The sequence below is a fragment of the Oreochromis niloticus genome, linkage group LG3 (assembly GCF_001858045.2).
Source record: "Oreochromis niloticus isolate F11D_XX linkage group LG3, O_niloticus_UMD_NMBU, whole genome shotgun sequence".
NCBI classification, from domain to species: Eukaryota; Metazoa; Chordata; class Actinopteri; order Cichliformes; family Cichlidae; genus Oreochromis; species Oreochromis niloticus.
The window spans coordinates 11,907,369-11,920,730 of record NC_031967.2 but is presented as its reverse complement, the minus strand read 5'-3'; the positions used below and the strand labels follow the sequence as shown (position 1 = coordinate 11,920,730).

Below are 13,362 nucleotides of genomic sequence, written 5' to 3'. Positions count from 1 at the left end.
GAAAGCAGATTAAAGTGGGAGGACTAAGCTTCTTCATTTTCGTGGGTGCTACAGTTGAACAGGATTTGAGAATATGCCCCTGAGATGCACATCTGCTCAGACCAAGTCCCCTTCAGGATGGAAGTGACTTTCCAAGTCATGCTCCAGTGGGTGTCTTCTGAAGCCAGCTACCCACCAGCTTTACCATGTGGTAAACCTACTTCATATATATACCTGTGTATGTGTGTGCATGTGTGCTTTTGATTATTTATGGCCTTTGTTTTCATCTGGATTAGCAGAACAAAAAGTGTGCACACCTGTGAGCGTGCATGTGCTGACCGCATTATTTACCTACTATGCACATGTGGCTATTGCGTGTGCATGTGTGTTCACGTGCACTTGTACAGTATGCGTGCCAGCTGTCCACTGCTGCCCTCAGGAAGAATGTGTAATGGGGATAAGCTCCTTCTCCTGGCTTCGACCAGCTTTACTGCAGATGTGTTCCAGGTGTGTGTGTTTGTTTGTGTGCATGTGTACGTGCAGGCACATTAGGAGCATGTGTGTGGCCCGAGTTAAACTTAAAAACAAATGCAATACAGCCGAGCTCGTAGCAAACTGTCCAATAGCTAAAACCATCTCCATCTGAGAAAACTGCAGCAGTAAGTCTGCACTGACATAATTATGTCATACTGGGCCATTTCAAGTTGAAACACAATCGGCAAAGCTCCCCCGTCGCTCAGTCTCTACAAAGATATGGAAGCAAGGCTGTGCCTCATTCTTCTACTACAACTATATGTAAGAAAAATACATCTTTTTAGGGAAAACAAAGATTCCCCCCCCCCCCCAAAAAAAAAAACTGTTTAATGGGTAGACTCAATGCTTTTCAATAATATGAAATCCAAAAGACAATGAAAACTAGTATTAAAATGAAAAAGATTATCGTTCTAGTTTTTGTTACAAAGCCTCAAAGCTCAGTTGTGCTGTTTGGCCAGAGGTAAAGGCAGAGAAGCGGATTACGGTTGACGTTATTATAGAGCTGATGCAGCAGGGTGGAGATAGAGTTCGTTGTGGAGGAGGGTCTGGTGGGATGGAAATGGTGTTAATACTGGGGTTTCTGACCTTGGATCAGCCCCTCTAAACCCTCCATGCATGGGTACCTGTGACACCACCTCCCTCCCCGCATACACACTCAGCCCTGGAGCTCTCCTCGCAACAAGCCAATGAGATAAAGGGACAAAGCGAGGAAGGAGGAGGAGGATGTGGCACTCGCAGGAGGCTGTTTACTTGCATTGTTAATTTCATTAGCCCTCCGGCAACCACTTCAATATTTAACATTCTCAATTTAGTCCAACCCCCCCTTTTTTTTTCTTTTTTAACAGGTTTGCCACCAAAGTCCAACAATTAAACAGAGTGGCCAAAGGTAATCTATCAGCACTCTAGTCTTACCACTTAATATAGTGGCACTCGTTTTGCACTCAACTGAAGGAGGCCAAACCTTGTAAAAGCCACAATCCTTTTAAATGGGCAATCAATTTGGCAATGTGACTTTGCAGCCCTGGTAATGCTCAGGCATGGTTGTATAAACCACTGATGTAGGGTAACAGCAACCTTGCAGAGGCACGTAGGAAACACAGACTGGATATGTGTGACAGCTGATGCATCACTATGCAACAACAACAAAAAGGCAACTAATTAAAGTGAATTGAAGCTATTTCCAGTTCTTCTTAAAGTATCCAAGCACCCAGGGTCAATGCCACGGTGTTGGCTCTAATTTATTGTGTGAATGTGAGCTGCAGTCAGTGTATTAGCAGTAGCCGTCACATACATACAGCGCGCCGAAGAGTGTGACAGCCTGCTAATGGCTCTGTCACAAAGGGACTGGAGTTTAGACACAGCCATAATCATGATCTCAATAAGCGTAACACCCTACCAGCACACCAGCTCGGTTGTGTCCCCTGATATCCATACTGTGACATCATATGCGTACAGCCCCATGAAATCTAACTGCAGCTGAAGAGATGGCTTTGCATACTGCCAACATTTCCAGTTGGGAAAGCAATCGTGTGACTTGCTTCGCACGCTCCTGCAGTGCTGTGTCAACTCATAGAACCCTAGGTGAATAATATCCTGGCCTCTCCTCCAGTTTCCCCCCCCGCTCACTCAGGATTGCATCGTAGGGGTCTTTCATACCAACGAGGCTGCAATTTATAAACGGTTCTTTTCACCGTAGCGTACGAGCAGCACACCCAAACCGCCTGACGTACAACCTCACCCCTTATTTGATTTATTAAACTATTCACGAGCATAAAGTTCATTGCTAGGTGTGCTGGCATGGCAGAGCATTAAAATATTGCCACAATAGCAGCAAAGACCTTTTCATTATCCATTCAAAACAAATCAGACTGCAGCCGGCAGAAAATAAATCCAGACTTGTAAGTAAATACATGTAATTGAAGCAGTGGACTGTTGAAAATGCATCAGGAGCAGGCTTTTTCTATTATGGGGATATTTATCTTCCTTCCTAAACAAAAAGGCCAAGGGAGAAGGCGAGCAGGTGGGTGAGAGATGTGTTTGTTCTCTGGCACTACAGTACCGTGCGCGGGCTTGTTTGTGTGTGCATGCATGTGAGTGTAATTGCTGCCTGTTATCATTAAGCAAGCTAGAGTGACCGGAGGATGCACAACAACCTATGAAGGGCAAACCTGGGGATATTGTGCGTGACATTGGACGTCTGTGGGTAAGTAATGATCAAAGCACCGTGTGACAGCCCAGCCTCAGCGGCAACAATGGAGCATTGTTCGCTGAGCTACGCTGCCCGTGTCCGGCTCCTAACCACTTCTTCATTAATAGGGAAGCTCCCACATTTGCCCATAAAGTCCTACAATGACAGAGACGCTACTGAAGATGCTTCCTCGATGCCAATAGAGACACTGTATTTAACAGTAATTTATAGGAGTCCTGCATGGGTGTTTTCACATAGCATTTTTTTTCATGCTGAGGCCAAACAGAGGGATTTGTTCTTCTTTCTAGGGTCATTCACTATCCTCTGGTGCTCAAGCAGGTTCAAATCAGGGCCACGCCACCACGAGCATGAGGCGAAATAACCTTTAATTGAGGCATAATCCCTGAGAATTGGATCGGGGAGTGGTAGATAATGAGCAATTGTCTGTTAACAACATGAGACAATTTACTTGGAGCTGAGACATCAAGATGACAGAAGCGGATGTAGGCGAGCAGAGGCAGATTAATGAGACCAAATGCAAGTGCATATAAATCCAAATAGTGGACCACTGTGGAGCAGCTGAATTTATGTATGTGTCTTTAAAGGAGTAAGAATAGTTTAAGTGTTTTGGGTTTTTTGGGGTAACAAATCTCATTTGAAGACTAAAATCAATTCGATGCATTTGTTGTCTCTGACCAAAGCCCACTTATTTCTATTCCAGTGTAAACAGGTCATAAATACATGCTATTATCAAAAATGTTCTGCTGTTTTTCAAAGTCATTTAATCGAGATGAAGAATTAATTTATGAAGCACTCTCAGCCTCCACTTACAAGGTTTACAATATTCATTTTCAGCAAACAGCAGAGGGGAAAATGTGTAATTTATGCAGAAGTCAATATAAGGAAATGTATGTAAGTTCTGGCTTTAAACTAAAGTAAATTCTGTGTTCTTTAAATACCCATAAGTCACTGAAAGAAAGGTGTGCATATTTTTTTTAATGTTTTTTTTTTTCTGCATCAATTTTCTACCTTATCAGTTTTGTCTATTAAAGTGTGTGGATGGAAAACAAATTAAAAAATAAGCGCTTAAAAAATATAAAAAAAACATGTACGATATGCTACACTGCTCTCAAAAAAGTCGGATCACTATGTAAAACATAATAGCTTTATTATTTTCAATTTCATAGTTATATTCTTAAATGCCTAAACTATTTACCCAAGCAGTCTTTAACAATGTAGTTAGACGTTCACCACCTTTACTTGAAAAATTATTTTTTGATCTGATGAAGCGACTTACCTCTTGCCAATTAAGATAATTAGTTGTGAGATGGTCCAACTGATGTTCACCTTATAAAACTTCCTTAGTCTTTAATTTTGATGTGGATAGCCTCCAATTCAAACTATAAAGTTCTTTTTTGAGCATTATTTTTAGCCTGCTGAACCCACCAATGAGCAAGCACTTGGCGACAGTGGGAAGGAAAAACTCCCCTTTAACAGGAAGAAAGCTCAGGCAGAACCAGGCTCAGGGAGGGGGAGTTGTCTGCCGTGACCAGTTGGGGGGGACGGGAGGAAGACATGCAAAAGACAGACTGTGGAAGAGAACCAGAGATTAATAACAACTAAGTATTAAATGCAGAGTGGTGTGTAAACACATGGAGAGAGTGAAGAAGAAACACTCATCATGCATCATGCACCCGCATCATGGGAAGCCGCTGAGCAGTCTAGGCCTACTCCAGCCTAACTAAGGGAGGATTCAGGGTCACCTGATCCAGCCCTAACTATACTGAATACATTTTGACTTAATAGAGTAGCCCAAATGTTATCCAAATAGTGGTTTTGGTTCCACATTTTAGTCTTTTTTGTTTCAGTTTTTCCATCTCCTTGTGCTCAGGATTTTTCATAATTCAAAGACACATTGGAACTCCTTAAAATGATCCCTTTTGGAACATATTAGCATCAGCAGATATAATTCTTGCAAGTAAATGCTGCAATCAAGAACTTTGCTGGCTTGCTTTGCCTTCAACCCAAAAGTTCCCTACATGAAACATAGAAAACGGCTTGATCTTATTTAATTTTTCCAGAGAATTACAAAAAAGAGGAGTCTTGATTTTATGAAGAACTGCAAAAATGGATAGCTGAGGATTACCATTTACACCCAACTTGGTGACAATTTGGGTAGATTGTCAAACTTTCATTGGTGTTCACTGGATTTTCATTGGATTCACTGATGTACTGACGCTTCCTTTTCCAGGGCATTCATCCTGGTATATACAATATATGCCCACAGATGAGTTTAAGAGACCATGTTTCACAACTAAGTTCAGTTAAAACAAGCTCGGCTAATTTTGCCTCGTTAGTATGATTCATGTGGACTGGTGTGAAAACCTTCGAAGGGCATGCCCACAGCATTTCTGAGCAGAGAGTATGTCGTTTGTTTGTTTTTTTTCTATAATACACAAATTTTAAAACCTAACTTGATATCTTTTTAATTATTCAAAAAAAGTGCTAGGCGGTTAATATATTTTTCTCTGCTGTTACAAACACAAATCTATTAAAACAGACTTCAGGGTCAGGAGTACTGTGCAGCAACACCTGAATAAACAAGAAGACGCATTTTTTAAGTCACTCTGTAAACATGTCAGCACTGCAGGTAGCACACCCGTAAATGCCACTCAAGGGGGAGTGTAATTTCATTTTGTCTGGAATAAATAAACCTTCGTCCCTCAAACTGATTACATTCCCATTGGAATCTTTTTGGCTTGATTCCCACTTTGATGAAACAGTTCCCCGTTTAATGATGCTGTTGATTCATATCCAGTGGGTATTACACCGAAAGGGAGGGAGAGAGTGAGGCAAAGGCTCAGTTGCTGCTGAAATCAGTGAAGCCCCCTGCTTCCATCTAGCAGTGCAGAAAAGAAAATGGACAGACAACAGCAATTCTTGTTTTTGCTGTCATGAATAAGTTATATCAACCTCCAATGTATGAGGGAATATGAAAAACTAATTACCATATTTTCCATTAATGGGAACAGAAAAGTTTCTGGTGAAGTTCTCAAACTGCAGTAAATTCAGTAATTATGGGCCTTTTCTTGTTATTCTTGTTTGGTAAGACGGGAAACTCACAATGAACAATATTCAGTGGATTTATAAGCACCCAGAGAACTCTGGTTGTAAGCTGATAAAGGAACAAGCTGAGCTGGTTTGGCGTTCTTGGGCTAAAGACAGATTTTTAACGGTAATAGGAAGCATTTATACGAACTCAAAGCCTGCCTTTGTGCCTGTTATTAGAAAAGTTAAGACAAACAATAAAAATGTCTGTTAGAACTCTTTCAGTTTGTAATTTCAGGCAGAAGCTCATATACGGTGGTATCAAACAACCCACAGCTGGAGGCGAAATACACTGCTGCATTCATGAAGAAACATGATTGATTCATTAGGCCAATATTTTTTATTAACTCTCAGTTGTTGTAAATAATTTACATTTGAAACAGAGTCTTGCTTTGTTATAAAACACATTTGTCCCGGGAGCTCCCGGAGGCTTTCTGGAACAAATCTGCCCTGCTGCTAAGGGTGCCCCCTGTACTTAAACACCACATGGCCAAAAGAAATACATGTGACTGAGTGCAAACATGAACTTAATATGACTTTCCTTTCCGAACACCAGAAGTGGGTTTGCACAGCTATAGGAATCTGGGGATTTTGTACACTAACCCCTGCATCGATCCAGATCAAGCACTGGCAGAAAGCAGTGGGCGTTAGAAGCAGAGCCCCTTTGATCAAACAGTGGTCATGACTTCTTCGAGAGGCAGCAGTCTCCCACTGAAGTCTGGGAACAGTGCGGAAGTCCCACAACGGATTATGTCTGAGTGTGTCAATTATAGTATGTATGTAGAGTTACTCAAGGGAAGGATCTGCCAATCTCTGCAGCTCCGTAGATCTTAGCTAAAAATAGGTCAGTTGTCTGTATTCCAAGAATTCCACCTTAACACTAACAGCATACAGTGGTAATGATCACAAGTGGTAACAAAAGTTACCACTTGCTTGTGAAATCTATTTTAAAACCTTCACTTTACCATTAAGTCGTGACCATCTTCCTTATTTTGGATTCAGGAGCTATCACACAGGTAAAAGCTGCTAGTTACCAACTGTATGTTTATCCATTCATTATATAGGTGCTTCGCACAGATACAAATATGCCTTTTAATTAGTGCCAAGTATGGCGGTAACCACCTACGAAGTCAACTCAGTCTGGAACTCAGTAATTCTTTCCTCAAAACAACGTGAGACGGTTTAGATGGCTTTTAATTTGAAAAAACTCTACAGGAATTCAATGATGGGACCTGCAGGGCCTCTAACTCTGTAATGTTAGGAGCTTAGGTTGACACATGATGACCCATAAAGAAGGATAACTAGTTGGTTTAGGCACAAGGATAGAAACAAAGTCAGGCCAGGGCCAGAGCCATTGAAGAAGCAACATTTTCTTTTATGCTGTTTTTATTTCAAGAATAGCTCTGTTGTTATTTTATACAAACATAACACACTCCTATAGTTCCCTGTATGCTGTTGCTCTTGCAAAAGAGGGAAGCTGCAATTTGAAGTCCTTTGCAATTTTCAGAAGTTTTGGCTTTGATTGTACAGCAACTCTAAGACCTATTAGAAAAGTGTAGCCTTTTCTAATAGCATACATTTTACACTGTAAATTTGAGAAATTAAGAGAATTTTTTTTTTTGATTTTGGATGTAGATGTGAGTGTGAATGGTTGCCGTCTGTCTCTGTGTCCAGGGTGGACCCCACCTCTTTCCCTTTGAAAGCTGGAAACAGCTCCATCACTATACGACCCGGAATTTAATGAGCATTTAATGGAGTTCTGAGTACTTTTTTGAGGCATTTCCATTCTTAAAATTTGTAGCTTAAAGTTTAGATTGCATTAAGACTTTAAGTCATGGGTCAGAGCTCTAGAAAAAGACAGATATTGGACTTGGTATTAAGGGAATTTTGTCAGAGTAAGTACTGCTGCCCGTTCACAAGTTTATAGTGAGTTTTGCCATTTCGAGATATTTCATTTTTAATGTGTTAATTTTGGCAAACCCTCGTGGCAAGCAGTTTAAAACACCTCAGAGAGTAATTGCCACAGTACTGTTTCAAATTCCAACAGACACAAGTGTCGCAAGGCCACAGAGCAGGGGATAATACGTGTAAGGAAAACAGAAAGGTTTCTAACTTGTCAAGGTAAAAGTAACTTTTACAAAGCATTAGCGAAAATATATTCACATCCAAAAACACAAACACAAAAGCCAGACAAACACCTGGAACTTAAAAAAAATAAACGTTGAAGATGTTCCAACACTGGCAGGTTTATATTCTCTGCCAAACAAGATCAGTGTCTCAATTCCCAAAATATGTCAAGTCACTGTACACTTGGAGCTGATCCAAGACCAGATTAAAAAATGAAATGAAGATCTTTTTTTTCCTCTCCTTCTGCTCTTCCTAAGTAAACACACTAATCCGCGCACTTTGCTGCCTCGTTACTTGGGCCCTTAATTAAAATGCAAGCACTTCTCCTTCAGGCGGTTACCAATACTTGATGCGCTGGATTACCGGCGGTGAAGTCGGACATAATTTGTTTTTAATAAAACATCGGAGGGATTAAGTCGATGGAGTTTACCGAGATTTGGCTCCAAGGAACCCGATGTCTTGTAAATGCCGAACACAAACAAGCCAACAAATGTTCTGGCATCTTTAATAGGCATTTAATTGCTCTTAATATAGAACAAATGATTATAATAACAGAGATTCCTTACATAAATGCAGCAACTGTACACAGAGAATGGGTGCATACTAATGGGAGACTTACCTGCATGTATTTGTATTTGTTTACCCTAATTTCGGGTGAAATGGCTGGGTATAATGTTGGGAAGAAGTAGTATTAATTTGTAGCCTTAATTAGGAGTTTTATGGGTTGCCACAGTAGAGAGCGCATAAAACGACAGCGTCATCACTAATTCAACATGGCAGGCCTGCAGAACACCATCTGCTGCCCAAGAAACTGTTAATAAAGTCACAATTATCTTTTTGTAAGCACTTTATTGAGAATAAAATTTGCAAATTAATTAGCTGCAAGTCAAGTCCACCGGTAAAAGGAGAGAAAGAAGGGGTGGGGGAGAGGAAATATTAGGAAAAAAAAGAGAGAGGCCACATCACCAAAGGCAGAAGCAAGCCATTTGATTCAAGAACATTGTGCAACCAAACATACCCGTGGTGCTAATGATAATTTCGGGTTTCATTGCCGATGATTTGAAACAAAGGCTTTGTTTCACTTTTTAATTGCGCCTCACATCCACTTACACGCATTTTTGTAATGAGGCTACACATTTAACCGTAGCCTCCCTCCTCTCATCACAACAAACAACACCAAAAAAAAAAAAAAAAAGAAAGAAAGAAAAAAACGTCTTCACAGCCAGTAATTGCACAGTGTGTTAACAGCTGGCTATCAAAACCCAGCAGGAAAATACAATTCACCCTGTAAAGTTGAGCACCAAGCCTATTCATGATCAATACTGCCGGGCCAAGAAAGCACTTATCTGCTGTGTTTACATTGTTGTTAGTTTCTCATCAAGAATGCTTCCCTCATTACCGCCCTCCCTCCCTCCCTCCACCCTCGCTCTGCCTCACCCGCGACTCCGTTTGCTGCCTTTCCAAGCTTTTGTCAACAGCAGCACCGACAATAAATGGCCAGAATAGAGGCCAGATAATTTTGTTAATCCCCTTTGCCTAAGACCTTGAGGAGTTTAATTCATGGTGATTGTTCTGACTCCCCTCTGCTGACGATCAATATAGCCCATTTCAGCACTTTTTTTTTCTTCTTTTTGCCCGGCTCAGAAACAGAAAGCCCTTGTCGCTCCACTCTTCTTTATGAAGAGTGCACTCAGGCACACAGTATCCTTCAAATTCATCAAAACGGGCAGACGGACGCAAACAAACTCGGCGACTGCCAGTGAATTTATAGAAAATGTCACATGCTTCTGGAGATGTGCCTCAGATCCTCTTACATGTCCAACAGTTTCTTTACAGTTTCTGTAATTGGTTGGGGCGGGGAAATGTTGGCAGTAGCAGTGCTTGAGTTTTATTCTTTGTTATTCTTTATATATGTTTCTGAAGTGTTTATCACTGCCCCCAGCGACTCAGTGCCCTCTAACCCGGTCATCAACACACACGACCTCTTCATTTTTTGTTGCCAACAGACAGGCGATATGAGCAAACCTCGCTGTGAGATTAAAGGAAAAAGAAACACACATACTCACATATTTAGATATATTCAGTCCCAAGTGATTTAAACAAGCGAAAGGAAGCAGGGAATGCTATGGTTTAAAATTGGTGACAGAGAGGTTGCCAAATTAGCCGCTGATGCTCTGTTTATTTCCTGCTTATGGCAGAAAAGAGGACACGCGCAAGAGGGAAGACCTAGAAAACACTAAGCAGAAGTAAGGAAGCGGATGTGTAATTGTTCTAGTTAGCATGATTTATGATAAATAATTTCTCCACTCACCTTGCGTTTCCTTTGAACAAAAAACAAAAGGGGGGCGACCACCAAATTTCCCCTTTTTTCAAACATTTATAATGCCTAATTACCTGGGCTTGATGTGAAAACACAAGGGCAATCACCCCAATTCTCCAGTGTTTTGGTAATGAAATGTGCACGGCTGCCTATGCATAACCAGATTTGCAGTAAGCAAGTGCACAAATTAAGCATGCCCATCGCTCAGACAGCGGTACCTCCTAAGTGGCATTTGGAAAATTACCTCATACATTTTATTTGCGGGCATGTTTTGTTCACAGAGTGGTAATTGACAGCGGTGTAATGAAATTGCAAGTAGAATCGCTGAATGTGTTTTTAAAGTCAATAACACAAAATGTAATGCCCCGCTGAGCAGGAGTTTGGGAATACAATTATGATCAATTTGAGTGCTGAGGGCGGCCATTTTGAATCAGCCTCACACAGAGACAATGGGTGCCTCTCACTTGGCGAGCTCATAAAACAACTTCATCTGTATTTGTGCTTATGGGGAGACGGAGCACAGACAAAGCAGATGCACGCTGTGTAACAGCCTAACCTCTAACCACAGCTTCTGAAAGGTCTCTCGATGGAGCAAAACAAACCTCCCCCTTTTGACAGCAGGCAGATACACAAAAGCTCGAATTACCCTCAAGGCTTCTGTAAACAATGTTGCGCAACCCCTCTCTAAACTTGCGTGTACCCCATCAAAAATTAAATTCAGTTACAGTACCCTTTTTTTGGCCGAGTAATCGGCATTCAGGAGCGCCGTTCGAAACCTTTATGAATCGAATATGGCAAAAGCTCCACCTCAACCATGTCACTTGCCAGAGTGCGCGGTTCAGCCACTGCACTCTGGTTTAACAGCTTCAAGGAGAAGCCACACCGCGCTGCTTCCTTTTTTCTCTGCTTTTGAGTGACCACTCGCCAAGAAGCCCCGTCTGATTTATCGACTTGAAAGGGTGAAAACAAGTTTGGCTGGGTTCTGGGTCTCCTTCAGAGGTACGATTATAATAATGGGAACCTTGAGGAAGTAAGGGGATTGATGGGGATTATGTGTTTCCGAGCCTCTCTTTATCAAGTGGACGTGTGAGCATCATCTCTATGAGGACAGAAGCGAAAGGATGCCCTTTGTTGTTTACCTTTGTAGGACAGACGCGCTGGCTTAGAAGAAGGATACACTTTGCTTCTTAAAAGTATAATTAGTATAAATACTCTTTAAGCAAACTATTGTGTTATATAATTATATATGAAATTAGATGATGATAACTGTGATATTAATAAGATGGGCTTTTTTAGACTAATAGCACTTAAACAACTGCCAAGTCTAACTTTGGTAATGTAAACATCAAAAAACCCACATAAAAACACAGACTAGGCTAGTAGCTTGGATTGTCACACTAACATGAGCATATACTACAATCTACGCTGTAGGCGGGCCGTCAGTATCCAACTGGTCAGACAACATGATCAGATTGCACGCTTGCTGGACGCCTTGGGAACAATGTGAATGGATACAGTACCACATTGTTTTCCTCATTAGATGCTCTCAGGTGGTATCACCTGACAGAACAGGTGACAGCTACATAACCTGCAGACTCCTGGTGGTTGAGTGGTTCACTCCCATAGGCCACTACGGGAGTGAACCCTCTGAACTCATCACTCGGGTTACCAGTGTTTTGTTTACCAGATGATTTGCTTGATTATTGAAATCTGTCGCATGCGTGGGACACAGTGTTGTCGGTCCTTTATCAAAACGGGAAATCTGGTTATCGTGTAACAGACAACAAGTAAAATTGCTGATCATCTCCAAAAACATGAGGGCTTTAGGTGGAGCTGTTCTGCGAAAGGGATTCTTGAAGCGATAAACAAACCTTTTTATGATGTGGGTTTCTAAATTGGGCAACAGGCCTGTAATCTTTGATTGCTTGCTCTGCAGATGTCCAAAACAGGTTTCCCACAGAAATCAGGTCCCAAACTTTAAAAAGCGACAAAGGTGCCTTTACTCCTCAACTGTTGTTTTGTCTTCAATTAAAAATCGTAAATTGCTGTTACCTGTGCTCTTAGTGAGATGACTCAACATCATAAAGCTGTCTGATCATTCTACTGAAACGGTTCGCCAACTTTCAAACTGTGATAGCCTTAGTTTTTCACAGACATAGACTTTATTTAATCTCTCACTGTGGAAAAAGCTGATGTCGTGAATATAAAGGTGCCAAAAGGATTGCATAGGCTTTCGTCAATGCTAGTGGTGCACAATGGAACAAGACATCCAGGTGTAAGTATACCTCGGAGTTAGACTGAGAGCATAAAGTCTAGTTCTTTTCTGTACAGTCCTTTACAGTGCAGCAAAGTAGCAAAGTTGCATGCCACACATTAAGTGTTGATTTTAAAGCTCTTTTGAACACCAGTTGCCCCAGAAATTAAATCCAGCAGCCTGGGTTCAAGTCTGACCTGAAGTGCGTGTCTTCCCCCACTTTCCTGTCTACTCTGTACTACTACTACACTATCTATTCAAGACAAAAGCCCAAACAATAACAGAGGGACAGAAATCTGTGAGATATATATAATGAGGAGGAGTTTATTGAGGGGTTTTCAGTAAGAAGTACCTGATCTAACATGCTGTATTGCAGTTTGTGTCTGGTTGGTGGTCATTACCCACAAACAGGTCAGCACGGCTGCTTTTTATCTCAAACCAAACCAATACAACCACAAACATCTGTAATTACAGTGTTTCTCTGACAGCTGGCCACACCCGAAAAATTATTAATTTACTTCCTTATTTTTGACTGACATCAAGTTGGACTGCCTGGCAACCAGTGTGTTATTTTGTGTTCACTGTATAGCTCTACTAATTTTCCTTTTTCATTGTTAATGAAATCGGCTTTTCTTGGCTTTGATCCTACGAAGTTGCAGCAAATCACAAATACCAAATCAGCACGACACATGCTGCAAGAAAAAAATCCATTAGCATGAACATGCAGCAGTAACGCTGGTGGAACAGATGTGAAGTCCATTCTAATGTCTGGCCTTTCTTTTCTAAGATCTGAGTTAAGACCACGCTCATTAAAGATCAGTTTTTAGAATTCAAATTTTTGGGGACCATACA

General features: G+C 41.2%; 1 protein-coding gene across 5 annotated transcripts in view; it reads right to left on the bottom strand.

The window, feature by feature from the left end:
• The window catches only part of ppargc1a (peroxisome proliferator-activated receptor gamma, coactivator 1 alpha), a 296,819-nt gene that overhangs the window by 202,298 nt on the left and 81,159 nt on the right, over positions 1-13,362 (bottom strand). The window lies entirely within an intron of this gene.